Genomic DNA, 17,931 nt, shown 5'->3' with positions numbered 1-17,931 from the left:
TAATTAAGGTAAAGTCTCGGTTTGGTGACGTGGGACTCAGCGTAAGTCTTCTTCACAGCTGTGGCAGCAATCAGCTTCTACCTGCCCAGCGAGCCTGACTAGCCTCCTCGTCTGGGGCCACGCCTCGGCTCCCTCCCTTCCTCCCGCCAGCAGCAGGCGCTCAGGTGGGGCTCATCACGGCACATCCTGGGAACAGGCGGGTCACGTGACACAAACAGCCAGTCAGAACTCGCCTCTGGGGTTTGCCATTCCAGGTGCCGAGGAGAGGCTCCTTCCTTCCACCAAGAGTGCGGGGCTGGGACTTGCCTGGTGGAGAGGCGGAAGGCCCTGAGGCCACGGACGGTGCAGAGGCCAGCAGAGCTTCCGAGGGGGACAGAGAGGAGGACCAGGTGGGTGTGCAGCCCTCAGATCAGTCCTGGGGTGGTTCCTGGAGCCCTTCCTTGATGCCCTGAGCTGCCCCAGACTGCTTTCTGAACCATGGAATGGTAAATCCCTCCCCCACCCTTTTTACAAAAATTTAAGTCACTCTGACTCGGAGTTCTGCCACGTGAAAATAAACACTTGAGGAACAGATACAGAGTTTAGCAGCTAGACTGGTCCTTTGTGTTTAGTTAAAAGGCCCTGTGTTCCCTGAGCTCTTTTCATCTCTGAACGCACCGTGTTCACCCAAATCCAGGACAGGCACTTTTTTCTGCTTCTCAAAATATGTTCAAGGACTTCTGCAGGCATTTTCCATTCAGCTTAAGGTTCTCTCTGCCCAGATCTTCTCATGACTAGCTTCACAGCTGTGTCTCCAACATCTAGAATAGTGCCTGGTCATAGATATCCGTCAAATGAATGAATGAGCAGGATGACAAGTTAAGGAATTAATATAGAGCAAAGGGCTGAGATTTTGAAACAGATGAGCTAAGATCACATAAACTCTACCACTTACAAGCTTAGTTTTCCTTGGGAAAAATTTTTCTGAGACTCAGTGTTGCTACTTGCAATGGGGAGAATATTCACACACAATACTTGTTTTTTGATTGATCCTTTACTTCCGACAAGACTGGATTATGTGAAAGTTCTATGTTAACCGTGCAGTTAGCACATGAGGATGGTGATAAGCAGCCCACGGTTATTAACCACGTGCCCTTCTAGACACTGTGCGGACAGCTTTGTTCTGTTCATTAATTTAACCCTCACCAGGACCACTAGGCAGGTGTCACCATCTTAATGATGCGAGGCTGACGCTCAGAGATGTAAGTAGCATCCTGTGGTCAAGGATGGAAAGTGTGGAGCTTGGGATTTGAATCAATCACGATCTTCAAGAACATGCTGAGCAAAGAGGACCAAGCGGCTGGTGGATGGTTGGACCGAGCGACCTAACAATACCTTTGAGCCCCGGGATTCCGTGGGCTTCGTGGCCAACCAGCTCCCACTGCCAACCTGCTTCTCCAGTGCAGCTGCGCTCCCTCTTGGCTGCTGTTTAACCAGCTCATCACTCAGCTGGGACTCAAGACACCCCTGATCGTAGACCTTTGGGCGAATTCAGGACGTGCCGTCACTGGGGAAGAGTGATGTCAGCTTCACCCCTCTGTGGGCTCTGGACCCCGAACGCCTCAACTTGAACCAGCTCTGCCTCTAACTGGCTGCACAACCCTGGGCAGGCTATTAACCGCCCTTGCCTCAGTTTCCCCAGGATAAAAGGGGCAAAAGCAAAAGCCCCTCCACACAGGATGCTTGTGAGGATTCCACGAGTCCACATAACTACAGCACTGGGGCCAGTTATCTGTGGACCGGTATCTGGCCCACAGTGAGCACTCAATGAATGTTCACTATTAAAAATAGAACCATGTAGAAATGGAAAGAAAGCAAGCCAGAATTAGCAATTCTGAATTATACAACACCCTTTGGGAAAAGAATCAAAGGAATCTCAGGACCAACTCACATAGTACAATACTCTTTTGAATCCTTGAATTTCTAGCGTTTATCTATTCACACATTCATTGAGGGGGGGCGGAAAGCCTAGCGAGCACAGGTAACACTCCCGCCCACCCCTCTCCCACCTGAGATGCATACAATTATTAGCACGCAGAATCAAGATGGAGAAACTGTTCAGCAGAATTGCTCCCAGTAAGAGAGTGAGGCAGCCGTGTGTAGTCGGAGAAAATCCCACAGGGAGCTTCCTGGGCAGAGGGCCAGTCGCTAAAGGTCCTCATAAGTTGCCTTCAAAGAGGCAGCCCCTTTGTTTGCAGAGCACCAGGTGGGTCTGTACAGGTGAGTCCTGGGGACATGCGCTCCTCTCTGCTGAATGGAGGGGAAGGACTTTGATAATGGAGTCGGGGAGGGAAGCTACAAAGAAAGAGGAACTTGAGTTTGATGCTACCAAGGGAGGAGGTGAAGAGAAGAGAGAAACACACACACAACTAAACAATCCCAGAGGAGGCACAGATGCTAGAAAAGTACTCCTTCCACACTGCTCCAAGGTGAGCTGCAGGAACCGGGTGAAATTTCTAAGACGACATCTATTTTTCATACAAGGGAGGTTTATTTTTATACACCCACTTGTTCAAAAATGGACGTTACTGCTTGGATCGGTGGTGAGCGCTCCAGTAACGGAGGCGTTTAAGCAGCGAGGGGGTACTTACTGTGAGGGAGTCATTTGCTTGGGTTTCACCGATTTCAAAAAGAGAAAAGTTGACTCGTGATTATAAATCGTGGGCTGTCGAGGGTGCAGTCCTGGCACCCACCCTCCGTCTCCCCTGTGAAATCTCAGACTGAGGCTTCTCTGCAGGTGGATTATTTCAGTCCAGCATGAAGGTGCACTTGGTTCCCCATTCAGGTCAGTGAGGGGGATGAACACCAGGTCAGTGCCTGGGGATGAAGATAATCTGAGGATAGGAAATGCAGTGGGCTTCATTGTGTTCCTCCCCATGCCCCACAATTCGTATGTTGAAGTCCTAACCCCCGGGGCCTCGGAATGTGACTGTGACTGGAGCCGGAGCCTTTAAGGAGGGGATTAACTCGCCTTAAATTAAAATGAGGCTGCCAGGGTGGGCCCTAATCCAAAGTGCCTGGTAAAATAAAGGTCGCCCAGATGTCACGTGTCCTCTGTATTCAGTTGCTAGTGTTGCCATCACAAAATGCCAAGGCTAAGGGAAGCCTAAAGCTTGGAAAGATTAAGTGATTTGCCCCAAGGTAAAATATAACAGTGACTTTAACCAAGTTTGCCTAATTCTAGTGCCTGTGTTATTTCTGTTCTTCTGCGCTGCTTCTTAATTGCAGGATACCGTGTTCAACTACTGTAGAAAATAATAACAAATTATTCCCTCAGTAAGCATCCTATCTCTGCTTAAATGCCTCCATTGCTGGAGAGCTCACCACCTATTAAGGAAGCCATTTCCACTTTTGAACATCTGAGTGTGTAAAAATAAATCTTCCTTCAGTAGGAAACAAATGTCATCTTAGAATATTCACTCGGTTCTTTTTATTTCTCTCTTTGGAGCTGCATGGAAGAAACATTTCTCTGTATCCCCGGAATGTGCTTCACGTTACGTTAGAGGACGCTTGTGTCCGTGTTGGCTCTCTCTTCTCAAAACAAAGCAACTGCAGTAGCACAAAAGCATCCTCCTATGACAATAGTCCTAGATTCCTTCTTTGAAACAGTAAAATGAGGTCGACTGCCAGCTGCCTGGTCCAATTAGTAAAACCGTCCTTTAAAAATGGACAAGCATGATTTGAAATGAGTGTCATTTGGCATCCTCGCCAATTCATAGGCACAGGAAATTACTCACCAACAGTTTGCCTCCTCCCCGAGCCAGAGACACATTGGGAGTGACCTGGAGCACGGACCTGGGCTGCCAGTGTGTGAAGCAGTGAAGTGAAAACTGCCATCTGTTAAGCAGAGGGAGAGCACCTGAGAGGAACCGGGAGCAAGCGTCTTGTCTCCCGGCAGAACCACGAAACCCATGCCCGCAGGAGCAACGGAAAGGAAGAGCTCGGGAGGAAGCTCTGTCCCCCCGACACGCCCCAGCACATGGTGTGGACCGGGGAGGGCGCAGCCTGGTGCGAGGATTCCCGGGGAAGCTGGTTCTGCTTTGCACGCTGTCACAGTGGGCAGGGACGTGTGCAGCCTCCCCGTCTTTCCCGATCCCTGGCTGGCATGCCCTCAATCCCAAGGTTCAAGTCATCCCAAATCATTGTCAAGGCCACGTCCAGGGCCCACCAAGGAGAGGAAGGGAGGGTGAGGTTCCCTGAGCTAAGCTGGAGCCCAAAGAGAGAGACTGGTGACCACAGGGGTTCTGTAAACGTCACTGAAGAATTCTGACTCAGTTCAGCCAAAGGACCAGAAGGTGCAGCCTGGGACCAGGAATGTACTGAGAGTGGGTAAAAGCACCAAGCAGAAAAGAAAGGTTTGGAAGACTGATGCACAGGCATTTAAGGAAAGCAATATTAGCTGTAGCTGTTTCATAACAACACCTGGGAAAGATGTGTGTTTCAAAATACTTTTAAGAGGTATATAATTGTCTACTTTCAAAGGCATGCCAATATGCAAAGAAAGCTAATAAAGAGATGCAGAGCAAAGAGTCTCGGAGAGCTGGCTTTAATTAAATTATCCCGTTAAGTGTTTCTTAATGGCTTCTCCTGATGCGCCTGAACATTTACTATGAAGTATGTTGGGACATTTTTCTCTCATAAGAGCAATAAAAATATCTCGACAAGCTTAAAATAAATTGACACAAAACTTAGTTGAAAACAAAATAATGAAGACCAAAAAAGCCACCCTCCACGCACTCAAATCTGACAAAGTTTTAATGATGGACATAATGCAGATTTGAATAAATAGGGAGCTGTCATATACTCCCAACTAGACACACTCAATATTGTAGAATTATCAATTCTTTTCAAATTAACATGTGTTCCTACAACCTAAATCTTAGTGTGATGCTCTAAAATTTCACAAAGCATTTCTAAAGTTTATCTGAGACAAAGTAACCATATAGTAACCAAGACGTTTTGAAAAAAGAACACTGGGTGGAAATTGCCCCTCCAGGTGGCAACCATAATAAATCTAAAATAATTTGAATAGTCTGATATGCAGTATTACCAGCTACTTGGTGCCAATATGGTCATAAACAAAATGCATACAAGGCCCTGATATTGCATGATGGTCTTGAGCAGGGGCCAGCAAAGTTTTCTGTAAAAGGCCAGAAAACAGACATTTAGACTTTGTTGGCCAGCCAGTCTCAGTTAAAACTATTACATTCTGCTGTTGTAGCATGAACACTGCCATAGACAATATAAAATGTGTGCCTGTGTTCCAGTAAAACTTTACGTACAAGAACAGGCAGCAGGCCAGTTTGGCCCATGGCCTGAAGTCTGCCAACCCCTAGTGTTTGTTTGGAATCTAGAATTCAAAGTACATGTGTACAAATCGTCATGGAACTCAGAACTTTTCAGAATTCTTAGGTAGAACTCTGGTAGATTGCCTGCTGCCCCTTCCCACCTCAAAAAAAAAAAAAAATTGCCCCAATTCTTTGCAGCATCTCCCATCGAGAGTATAGTCTATTTTTCCACCCTCTGACCTGCTTTTGTCAATAGGATGCTGTGACGTCATGTCATTTTAAGCCTGGGTCCCAAGAGGAGATGCAAGCTTCTTCTATTACTGTTAGAGCCCAGTTTCCATGGCAACAGGTCTGACTTCCTTCATTGGAGGATGGGATTCTACATGGAAGAGGACCCTGGTGCCCCAGTTGAGTTTCTGCTGGCCCCCAGCCATTCTGGGAGCTGAACGGATTCACCAATAAGCCCCAGACAAGATCAGCTACGCCCAGGTAAATAGGCAGACTACCTACCTGAGCCCCGCACGAGTACTGACCCACTGACTTATAACATCAGTAAGTGATGTTATGTTAAACCACTACTTTCTGAGATGCTTTGTATGCAGTAAAAGCTGATTAAAACCATTCTGCCTTTGAACATGTCAGACAGACTTATTTTATAACGGAGTTTCCAAAGGGAGGAACAATTAGAAAACCAACTGTGCTTTTGTTTGTACACTTGTTCTTAAGACCTCTCTGCTTAACTAGCTTCTTCTGCTTTGATATCCAATTTGATTGCATGAATATGTTTAAGAGGATTGGATTCTTCATACCAAATACTGTGGGGATACAGGCATGCTTTTCAAATACCTAATCTACTAGAACCTATTATCGAGGCTTAATCATTTTTGTTTATGACCATATTGGCACCAAGTGGCTAATAATATTGCATTAATTGTCTCAGACTAATGAGAGGAGAATAAAGCAGATTATCATGTAAATGATGTGTTTGCGTCTGGGCCAGCAGAAGAAAATGATAGTGAGCTGTATGATATAAGGTTTTTCAATAATTTGGAATGAATGAGATATATGAGAGGAAATTAAGTCTCCGAGTGGCAAAGAGCCGTAAAGGCATGGAAAATGCAACAAGACTTGTCCCATAGCATCTGTGATCATCCACGTGACAATCAGCATTTCATTTCAGCAAAATAACTCCACTCATCATATTAGCATTGTCCTTTGGAATTTCATTGTTCTCTTGTGGTTTGGGTTGTATTTCCTTTATGATTGTTTGTTTGTTTCTGTTGCTATACTGGGGAGTTAGCTCTTCCCTCAAAGAGCAGAGCCTTCAACTCTGCCAGCCCTACCTCTGACACAGTTCCCTGGGATAAAGCTGGATCAGACTCCAGAAGACAGCGGGAATTTCCTCCCTTGCCGGGGCTTCTGTCAATAACTAGAATAAAACACTCTGACTCACAGTGTGATTCTCAGACCTCAATGGACGTGTGAAAGACACATAGTTGTGAGCTTCGTCTCCAGAAAACCCCATTAAGCAGCAGCGGGTAAGACAGAAATGAACACGAGGCAAACTGACAGAAGGGAAGGTGGAAATAGACCGTTCAACAAAAACACTTGAATACTGTAATGCCACACTTTCCATAACATACCGGAAACTAGACAGAAGATAACAAGGAAACAGAAGAGCTGAACATTATAAACCCAAACTGGACCTAACAGACATCTGGAGAGCACTCCATCTGACCACAGCAGATACATCGTCTTCTCAAGCACACGTTCCCCAGGACAGACCACGTGTTAGGCCATAAAACAAATCTGAATAAATTTTAAAGAAGTGAAATCATACAAAAGATGTTCTCTGGCTACAAGGGAATGCAGCTAGAAATCAATAACAGAAGGACATGTGGGAAATTTACAAATAGGTGGACATGAAACAATACATGCCTGAATGATCAAGGGGTCAAAGAAAAGACAGCAAGGGAAATTAGGAAAACGCATTGAGATGAGTGAGAACAAAAACACAGCAGACCAGAGCTGTGGGCTCAGACAACGCAGCGCTTAGAGGGAAATTCGTACCTGTAACTGCTACATTACAAAAGAGACCTCAAGTTGATAACCTAACTTCCCACCTTAAGGAAAGAGAAAAAGAAGTGCTAACTCAATCCAAACCGAGCAAAAGGAAGGAAATTAGATTAGCAGAAATCAATAAATGGAGAACAGAAAAACAATAACGTTCTTTGAAAAGAACAACAAAACTGACAACCTTTAGGTAGAATGACCAAGATAAAAAAAAGAATATTGAAGTAGGTAAAGTCAGGAATGAAAGAGGAGATGTTACTGTGGACTTTACAGAAATAAAAATAATTATAAGGAAATCCTATGAGCGTGTTTATGCCAACAGATTAAACATCTTAGACGAAAGGGTCAAACTCCTGAAGAGACAGAACTACTAAAACTGACTCAGGAAGATAGAGATCTGATCGACCTCTTACAAGAAGACATTGAGTCAGGCATCAAAAACTGCCAACAAAAGATCCGGGGCAAGACAGCTTCTCTGGTGAAGACTAGCAGTCATTTAAAGAATCAACACCAATTCTTCTCAAATCTTTGAAAAAGAAAAAAAGACGACGACGAGAGAATGCTTCCCAGCTCATTTAAAGCAGCCAATGATGACATCATGAGAAAACTGCAGATCAATATCCTTTATGAATATAGATGGAAAATCTTCAACAAATTACTAGCAAACCAAATCCAGCATATCGAAAGCATCATCCAACACAGCCAAGTGGGATTTATCCCAGGAATACAAGATAGGTTCAACATTCAAAAACTGCCAACGCAATCCACTGTAATAAAAGAATAAAGGGCGAAAAACCCCATGATCACCTCAACAGGTACAAAAAAAGCATCTGACAAAATCCAGTGCCCTTTTATGATAAAAAATACTCCACAAATCAGCAATAGGAGAGAACATTTTCAACCCGGGAATTAACGTGTGTTTAGCAAGGTTACAGGATACGTTATCAATATTTAAAAATTGCATTTCTATACGCTAGCAAGGAACCATCAAAATTGCAATTCAAAAAGCAGTACTATCAGGCTTTCTACTTCCAGGGTGATGGAGAGCGCAGGCTTTTTTTTGTCTGTTCCTCCTGTTGAGTACAGACCGGCTAGAACCTCAGGACCCCAGGAACAACAGGGTAGAGAGTGCCCTGGGTTTTCCCTCTGCCTTGTGTGTCCCAGACTTGGAGTTGAAGATGATAGCAACTCAGAAACACCAACGGCTGCAACCAGAAAGCCCCAGTGAAAGCGTGCTTCCACCAGCCGCAGGGCCCGGAAAGAGGCGGCCTGGCAAGACGGAAGCCTGCCAATAAATAGCCACCCTCCTCCATACAAACGCCACAAGAAGAAGCTGTGGCCCGGCCACCACCCACGCCACACGTGGAGCTGCACTTCCTCCGTCCTTTGGAGGCTGTGATGAGGTTCCCCTCCCTGTCACTGAGTGGGAGGTGAGGTCAGAGAAGGCCAGGTAGGTATGCCCACCTGCCCCAGGTCAGCGGAGACCACGTGGGCAGCCAGAACTGCCATCCTCACCCAGCAGTGGGTAGAAGACCCCTCCTTAGGTGTCACTGGAGGGAGGCGCAGGAGGGACCCTGTACTTCTGTCTCCACCTGGCCCAGAAATGCTGGTGGGAAAGTAAAATGGTACAATCATTACGGAAGACAGTCTGGCTGTTTCTTAAAAAGATTACTATTCACCTGCCTTATGGTCTAGCCATTCCACCCAGAGGTCTCCGCCCACCCAATAAATGCAAGTCGATGTCCACGTGAAGGCCTGGGCACAAGCCTCCCTCGCTGTGTTGTGTGCAATAGGAAACACTGGAAAACAGCCCAAACAGCCACCATCAGGCGAATGGACAGACATGTTTTGGTACGCCCATGCCATGAAATGCCACCTAGAATCCAGGGGAACAAATGATTGTCACCTGCAACAACGTGGGTGTGTCTCAGGGTGATTGTCCTCAGTGAAGGGAGTCACGTGGAAGAAGGGCACACTGCATGACTCCACCGTAAACCTCCAGTGCCCTATAATGGTAGAAAGCAGACTAGTGGTCTCATGGGAACCTGAGAATATGAGGAAGAAAGTGAGGGAGACACAAGGAAATTTGGGGAAAGTGATGGATTTATTCAGTATCTTCATTCCCCGTTTTCACCCTTATTGATCTACAACAGGAGGGCCTGGGACAGTCGATAAATTCAATGCCTTCATTAGTATAAAACAAAAGAGTTAATTTCTCCTCTATCTGGGTTTGAAAAAAAATTATAAAAGTAAGGTTTTGGGCAAAGTATAAGATTTTATCACTCAGCTCTCCTGAAAAGCTTTGCACTGTGGAGGGAGACCACGGAAACAAATGCATAGTCCCATTTGCATAGGTCTGCAGGCTGAATTCGGGGTGTACATATTTCGGTTTAGAAACAAGGACTGAACACTGGAGCCAGCAGAGCTGCAATTCTCTGAATCCAGGAAAACCAATTAATACCTTTGCACGCAATAAACTGGAATGCATAATGGATCATGACTTTAAATTTATTTTAATAAATGATCCAATAATTGGAAGTTAAAATAAATAATTCATCCTCCTTACTCCCGCGGCACTACAGCTTGGAAGATATATGATAAGCTGAAATCACGGTGCAATCTTCAGCAGTCCCTTTTATCAAATTCCAGCGTTAAAAGCACGACTGGAACAGCTCCTAATGAGAAGCAGTGCCCTGAACTCTCATATTTGCCAAATCAATGAGCAGGTATGGGTCTGTGGTGTTGCAGTGGCCCCGAGGGCAGAGCTGGAGCTGCACATCCCTCCTGCATCTCCACTTCCCTCTACTGTGTAGAAACCTATGCGGGTCGTTCATTTTGGAACCCTTGCCTGTGGTGCTAGATACATCGTTCATGCCTTTCTAACTAGGACATCTCCCTTTCCAGGAACTTAGCCCAAATGCATCCAAAAGTGGGGCGAAACTTTTCAAGCTGTGTTCTTTCAATTACATGAGGCAAAATCAAAGAGCATCTTTATACTGGGCACAGAAGCATCCATTCTCAAGAGCATTACCTCTTGGAATTAAACTATTTGTTTATTAAATCCTTTCTGAGTTAAACTAAACCCCTGACCAAAAAAAAAAAAATTCCAAACAGTATTGTGTTTTTAGGAACCTCTATCCGAAATATGGAAAAGGGGCAAACAAATTATATCTCATTAACAAAATATACATATCTAGCTCCTAACACACTCTTTCTACACATTTTTAATGACTACCCACTATGTGCTGGTCACTTTTCCAGCACTGGTGATACAGCCATGAAAAGAGAGGTAAAAATTTCTGTTCTTACAGAAGGCGTTTGAGAAGAGGCAGAGCTGGCCTGCAATTATTAAACTAAGTAAGTGTTAAAGTGTAGGAGAAAACGCTACCTTTGAGAGGGAGGAGTGAAGTAGGGGATGGAGGCAGGGAATGCCCAAGGAAGGGGGGCTGCAATCAGATGAGGAAAGCCCACATGGAGAAGGCGAACTTGAGCGTTGGTTTGAAGGAGGTGAGGAGATGAGCCACACACACAAATACTGTGGGAAAGGGGGACCCTGGCAGGTGCACAGAAGCAGCAGTAGGGCTGCCATATTGGAGGGACCTCATGGAGGCCCGTGTGGCTGAGGAAGAGACTGGAGTCAGAGCTAATGGGGCCAGATCACCAATGATGATGACCGTAGGGACTTTGATCTTACTGTGAGCAAAAGGGGGAAATCACTGAAAAGCTCTGAGCAGGAAATGACATGATCTGACTTAAGTATTTTTGTTTCATTTTTTAAATTCTGATAGAAGACATTATATAAAATGTACTATCTTAAACGTTTCCAAGTGTACAATTAGCACTATTAAGTGCATGCACATTGTTTGTGCTTCCAATCTCCAGAACTCTTTTCATCTTGCAAAATTGAAACTCTATGCTCCTTAAACAACTCCCAATTTCCCCCTCCCCTCAGCCTCAGTTGAAGCAGCCTTCAACTTTCCCTCTCTATCGGTTTGACTATATAAGTTACCCCATATTGGTGGAATCAGACAATATTTGTGGTTTCATGACTGGTTTATTTGGCTTAGACCAATGTGTTCCAGGCCCATCCATGTTACAGCATGTGTTAGAAATGTCTTCCTTTTTAGGGCTGAATTATATTCCAACCATCATACTTATGTGCCACATTTTGTTTATGCACTCATTTGTCAATGGATTCTTGGGTTTTTTCTACCTTTTGGCTGTTGTAAATAATGCTCCTATGAATGTGGGTGTGAAAATAGTTCTTTAAGACCCTGTTTTCAACTCTTTTCAATAAATATGCAGAAGTGGAGTTCTGGATTGTATTGTAATTTAATGTTGAATTTTTTAGGAATTGCCATACTATTGTCCAAGAGTTGACTTAAATTTCAAAAGAGCACTCTTGCTGCAATGTTTAGGGATAGACTCAGCAAGTTTGGGATAAAATACTACCTTTTAGGGAAAGGAATGAAGTAGAGGATGGAGCTGGAGAATGCCCGGAGAGGGAAGCAAGAATGATAGCCAGGAGGTCACCAAGGAGGCTGTCTTAGATTTGTTTTCCTGCCAGACTCCAAGATGGAAATCTACCTGCAGAAAGTTTACCAGGGATAGTGTTGGATTTATGTGGAGAGGGAAAAAACAGGATTTAGCTGAGGGAGGGTTTGAACACATGCAGGTGCGAAAACCCTCATCTGATCCCATGGTTCTCTGATGCTGGAGTGGCCTTTGATGCTGTCCAGTCTCGAGATAGGTCTAGTTCTTTCTAGCCCACAGTGGCCAGTCACTGGACGTGTACTGTCTCCTAGATGAAGACATGACTTTTACTAGCAGCCCTCTTCAATGAAGGACAATTCCTAGCAAAGGACTCACTGAATGCTTTCAGCCACCAAACCTATCGGCAGTGGAAGGAATGTGCAGTCAGTTTTGAGTGGGCAAGGGGTGTGGGCAGCACACCACAGCACCCTCCACAGAGGCTGCTGCGATAGTCTGTGCAGCTGGTAATGGTGCTTGGCCAAGGGCCTTAGCAGTCAAGGTGAGGGGAAGCACTAAGTTCTTGAACCATTTTGAAAGTAGAGTAAAAATTATTTGTTGATAAATTGGATATTTGGTGTGAGATTTAAAAAAATTAAACCAGCATGACGCCAAGACTGTTGATTAATAACTAGAAAGATTAAGTTGCCGTGAACTGAGATGGAGAAGACTATTGTAGGAACGGGTTTTGCGGTGATGTCCAGGTGTTTAACTGTGGACATGTTAACAAGGGCCGCTGTCGAGCAGGTAGTTGAATATGCAAGGGTGGGTTTCCAAGCTGAGGCTGATCTGGGGGAATAAATGCAGGGGCTTTAGCCTCTGGAGGTTATTGGAGTCCTGGAGATGGTAGAAGACCATCAAGGAAATGTGGACAGAGAAGGGAACAGGGCTCTGAGGACTGAATCGTGGGGAAGTCCAGTTGTAGGGGAGGGAGGTCCAGCCCAGGGGGAGGGGGCAGTCAGTGTGTTGTCTGTACGCCAGACGCCACCACCGCCCCAGATCATTTCTTTGTCCTTACCAGCTGCACGTGCCCTGGAAGGCTGTCACCTACTTGATCCACCCTGAGGGGCTTCTTTGCCCTCTGGCTTCACTTTGGGCTCAGCCAGTAGGAGTCACTGTCGGGACATCAGAGGGTGCAGGCAGAGAGCGGTGGGGCGATTGTTCTTCCCAGGCCGTCCTTCCTCACAGCAGCCCTGGCAGGAACCCCAGCCCTCTAGATTCTAGTCTAGAACCTCGCTAAGTACCTCGTGCCCCCTTCCTTGGCTCCGACTCCCACTGAGGTCCTGGTAACAATATTTGCATCTGAAAATGCCGACTGCTTCCTGGGGTGACGATTCTCTTGTGAATAACATTCTCTTCCTCTGTCCACTGCTCTAAATCCCCCATTCATGACTAAATCCCCCATTCATGAAAATGTCTCTTTAAAAATCCCCGCTGAGTATTTCATCTGTCTCTGCCAAGACCCCAGCTAACGTATGTGTTGTCCCGGAAGAAAAGAAACAATTTTTAAGCTTGAAGGAGAAGGATGGAATCCACTGTGCTACTCATGGCTGGAGGCGGACTGAGAAATGACCACAGGGTTTCACAGCAGGAAACACGTGTTGATGTGATCAAAAGTCATGTTCTTTAGCAAGTGGTGACAAAGACTCAAAATCTGCTTAAGAGAAAAAAGAAAGAAACGAATTTGGAAAAGCAAGAGGAGACTGCTATTTTAGGAAGTTTTTCTGTCAACAGGAGCAGAAAATGGAGCAGAGCAGGGAAGGAAAGTGAGAAGTGAGATCAACACTGGATGTTTTAAATGGCAGAAATATTCGCCTGCTTTCATGGGAAGGGATCTAGTTGGGTGGGGAAGTGATGATGAGAACGGAGTGGAAAATTACCGTCTCCGTGTCCTGGAGGAGGAGCTGGGTGCTACCACATGCACGAGAGGCGGGGCTCCAAAACGTTAACTCAGAGAATTTACGGCACTTGGAGAGAAGGCAGGAGGGTTAGGGGCAGGTGCAGACAGGTGGGGAGGTGTGGGTGTCAAAACATGTGGAATTTCTTCTCTCGTCAATTCTATTTTTCTACCTAGAAGCCACGCCATCACCTGAGAGTGGAGATGAGGAGAGATTGTTGGCACTCCGAGGGGGACAGCACGCCATTGTGTGGAGCGTGGGAGAGGGACCGGAGGGGAAGGTGTGAGGACTGTGGGACTCCATGGAAGAGCCACCCCTTAGGGACTCAGAGTCGTATGTCTAAAGTAAGACCATGGCTGTTCCGGGTTTCTCCTGCCATATTTAGCTACCTGGATGCAGGCACAGAGCAGGGGAGAATTCTTTTTATAGGTTTGGGGTTTTTTCCAAGACAGTACTACAGAGCAAGAAAGGGATAAGAGAGCTGGGAGGGTATATAGAAAGAGAATGCCTATAAATACTGGTTTTTCAGGAATTAGCATGTTAAAGAGCAGTGCGCACAGCAGTGCACTGGTGTGAGGTTAGGAACTGGGAGGAATGATCTGGAAATGTAGGTGGTGTGTTAAGTGTATCACCCCCACCCAAGATACTCTGAAGGATACCCAAGGATTTTGGATGCAGTCCTTGTTCTCAGGGGGTGTAAAGTCTGGTGGGAAGGGGTAAGTCTCTCATAGCAGGGGGAAAGGGTTCACTGGCTGTTCCTGAGTGCAAGAAACTTTGCAATTTCAGGATTTAAGACACTTCACAGAAACATGAGAAGTAGGCATCATTGCTCCATTTTATAGATGAGGAGATTCAAGCTTAGTACTTTGTCTCATGTCAGAAGAGCCAGGATAATTCAAGCCAAGTGTCTCAGTCAATCAAGCTGCTGTAACAACATATGGCCCACAGTACCCTCTGTGAGCCGGCCAGGTATCACCTGTCCAGTTTTACATCTTCAGGCATATTCCATAGTCCACAATTATAAATGCTTGAACACACCAGAAGTTTCTGCCTTTCCCTCAATGTTTTAGGCCTCAAACTTCCAGGCCATCTAAACACTCAAATCCTTTTCTCTATGAGAAACTCCCTTTGCCATGTCGAAGAGCTTGACTCTCGCTGTGCTGTAAGTATTTAGAGCCTGTGTTGTTATGTACATACTAGTTTATTGTTATCTTGGCAATTTATTTGTTTGATTATGTGGTACCTTTTTTCACATTATTTGATAATAACATTGATACATTCATTTTTGATATTATTCTCATCATTTTAATTTCAACTATTTTGATTTATTTTTATTTCCTGCTTTTGTTTTGAATGTGACTTTTGTAAGCAGCAGAGATGCATGTTTTGGCTTTTTTTTTAATCAAATATACTATACTCTTTTTTAAGACATGAGCGTAATCTATTTACTTTTTTTGTAATTACTGATAACATTTGATCATTTTTACCAATATGCTTTCTTTTTCCCTGCTTTTTCTTGGATTGATAGAGGTTTGTTGCTTTTCCCTTGCCCTTACAAATTATTGATTCTGTTTTTTCCATTAGTGGTTACTCCTAAATTTTCAAAATATAGACATTTTTCTAACTACATACGAAGTTTATTCAGTTTCACTATTTTTTTTTATTTACTATTTTTCTCCCCACCCCTAAGTGATTAGAACTCCAGCATGCTTTAGTTAGAAGCTCCTTCAGTCAATGCAAGTGTTATTATTACTAGCTGGTACTTTCCCATTTGTATAAGAACCAATAAGTGGGTGTTATTATTTGCTTTTGTTTTTTAAGGTAAGCTTTAGTTAGATTTACCAACATGGTTTCCAGGTTTCTCTTTCTTTCTGTTATCTTGGATCCTAGCGCACGTCTCTAGATTCATTTTTTTTCTTGTTGTGATACAAGCTCTTGGAGTTTGTTCATTCAGTGATGGGCAGAGTGAGATACACTTTCTTTGTACGTCTGAAAACATCTTTGTTTCAACTTGCTTCTGAATAATGCTATTGTTTGGGTTCAAGATTCCGGGCTGACATTTATTTCCTCTCCCTCTTTTGAAGACGTTCATCTAGTATCTACTATAGTTGATTCATTTTTCCTATTAGTCTAACTGTTGTTTCTTTGTGCAAATATTTCTTTCTCTTTCTGATAACTTTTAAGAGTTTCCCCTCATCTTTTGTGTCCTTAATTTTTACCACAACGTTTCTAGGTGTGAAGGTGTTTTATTCTGTTCAGCGAGACGCATGTCTATCTTCAATGATGAAAAAGTTTTCTCTTAGAACATCGCCCCTTTCGCCACCTCACCTGTTTTCTAGTTCTGGAAATCATACTGGATGTGTATTAAAACACCATAATCTGTCCCCAGTGTCACGTGCAGTCTCTTTCCTGTCTGCCGTCCTTTGTCTCCTTCTGTCTGTTCTGTGAGTTTGTCAGTTACCTTTCATTCTCAGTTTTCTCTTGATTGTGTCTAGTTTAGAGTTATTCCATCTACTGACTTTTAATTTTATCAATTTAAATTTTTTCCCAGATTTTCTGAATGCTTTGGTTTTTTACCCACTTGTTTCTATTTTTTCCTCTGTTTTTTGTGATATAATGTTCCGTAACTTTATAGAATTTTTCATCTCTGGTTTCCTCTCATTTTACTTCCAAGGAACCACACTTTCAGTTTTGTTTTCTTAGATTTTATATATATATATATATATTCTCCCAGCAGTTGTTTCTTAGTGTTGTTCTCTCTATATTAACTCTTAGGTCCCCAATTGTAAAACCACATCTAATATTGTCAGTAATGACTCCGTCTCACAGGGATACTCCTGATTCAGTCCCTGAGCCAGGATGGTGTTTTTCCCAGTTCTAGACGTTGGCTGCCTCTGCTCATTTCTGCTCCTCTGGGAAATCAGCATCCTTCTGGCCATGGCCTTGGCCCCTGGTCACATCTTTTATCTGCCTCTTTTTAAGGGCAAGTTCACCCTCTGCTTTGAGCCCCGTATTTCATGCAGTGATCCTGGACCACCTGTTATTGCGCTGAGCCGGAATCCCCCTTATTATTAGCCCTCGCAGGGTTTGAGAGCATGGCTGCGTGTGTGTGTTTCTGGCCCAGGGTCCAGTAGGTTTGCACAGCACATCCCTATTTATAGCAGGATATATGTATTTTTTGATTTCTGATTCTTGGATATATTTATTTTTATTTTCAGTGTTACTAAGTCTATTTATATGTGTGCATACACACACACACACACACTCCCCACACTATCATTGTTGCAAATGGCGTGAACTCAGCCTTAGTCCTTAGGCTCACTGCAGCAAGATGCTCTTGCAAATAGGGAGGAGGGGCTGGTCTTGGTGGAAAACTACTTGGGAAGCCCAATGGGAAATATAATGGGAGAGCAGAGGTTACGAAGCCCAGGAGTCTCACGTGGTGTCTGCCCCACCACCTGCTTCCTACCCGACCCTGGATCAATCACTCAACCTCCCTGGAGCTTCATTTCCTTTATCTGTAAGATGGGGGTGATAGTACCATTTACCAGTTGTGTTTGGAGGATAAGCTCAAATCCTGTGCTTAACAGCTCTGACTGTAATTGACTGCCCAGTCCTGCGCTAAGTACTTTGTATGTGTTACTTCAATCAACGATCACAAAAACCCAGGGAGGTAGGTTTCATTACCCAAAAGTACAGATGTAAAATCTGAGGCTTAGGAGAGTTGAAATAATTTTCTTGCCCGATGTCGAACAGCAAGGAAGCTATGGAACCAGCATTTGATGCTGCTTCCATCTGGCTCTTAACGAATAGACAGATGAAAGCTTTCATTCCACTGTTCTTACTGATGAAGCCAACGCTGAAGGGAGAGAGGGAAGGAGGTGACAGAGTGGGGCTATGGCAGGTGAGGACAGGAAAGAGCCAAAGGCAGCTCAAGGGATGAATTAGTGCAGATCTGAGGGGGCTGTATTCCCAAGAACGTGGTTCACCCATCTGTCTTCTACAGACAAGATCTGAAAGCTTGGCTTCAGGTAGACAGACGAAGGTTTCAGCCTGGGCACTTCTGCTTCCCAACACTGGGACCTTGGAAAGTCACTTCTCTT

This window comes from Camelus ferus, chromosome 25 (genome assembly GCF_009834535.1).
Source record: "Camelus ferus isolate YT-003-E chromosome 25, BCGSAC_Cfer_1.0, whole genome shotgun sequence".
Lineage (NCBI taxonomy): Eukaryota > Metazoa > Chordata > Mammalia > Artiodactyla > Camelidae > Camelus > Camelus ferus.
Note: the sequence above shows the minus strand (reverse complement) of the source record.